This window comes from Neophocaena asiaeorientalis, unplaced genomic scaffold, assembly GCF_003031525.2.
Source record: "Neophocaena asiaeorientalis asiaeorientalis breed wild unplaced genomic scaffold, Neophocaena_asiaeorientalis_V1.1 scaffold476, whole genome shotgun sequence".
NCBI lineage: Eukaryota > Metazoa > Chordata > Mammalia > Artiodactyla > Phocoenidae > Neophocaena > Neophocaena asiaeorientalis.
The window spans coordinates 7,597,140-7,597,513 of NW_020172178.1; the positions used below are offsets into that span (position 1 = coordinate 7,597,140).

The window sequence follows — 374 nt, forward strand, 5'->3', positions numbered from 1 at the left end:
CCCAGGTCAAGGTACTCCCCGCCCCGCCGCCCCAAATCGCAGACCCCGCGCCGCGCGCAGCGAGTCATCAGCAGATCTCGGACACGGCGGCAGGGCCGACCCCGGCCCCACGGAGTTGGGGAGTTGCCCCGCACCCTAAAAGCCTCCACACACATTCCCCGTTGAGAGTACGCACTTCCCGCGTCCCGGCGCCTCCGCGGTGAGTCGAGCCGCAGCGCTCCGGGTCAGCGAAGGTGGCTCAGCGCGGGCGCTCCAGTCTCGACGTTCCCGGGGCAGAGAGCAACGTCCGGGGACGCACGGGACGGGTGCGCCCGGCGGCCGGGTTTGCGCCGGGCGAGGCGAGCGGCAAGAGGGGAGCGCTCCGGCGTTCAGGC

At 73.0% G+C, this 374-nt stretch overlaps 1 long non-coding RNA gene across 1 annotated transcript in view; it reads right to left on the reverse strand.

Moving 5' to 3' along the window:
• Window positions 1–311, reverse strand: part of LOC112409179 (uncharacterized) — a 5,712-nt gene extending 5,401 nt beyond the window's left edge. Inside the window, exon 1 of the long non-coding RNA XR_003005113.1 lies at window positions 176–311. This is a non-coding gene — a long non-coding RNA (uncharacterized LOC112409179). The remainder of the gene's footprint in view (window positions 1–175) is intronic.
• Window positions 312–374: the final 63 nt, after the last annotated feature.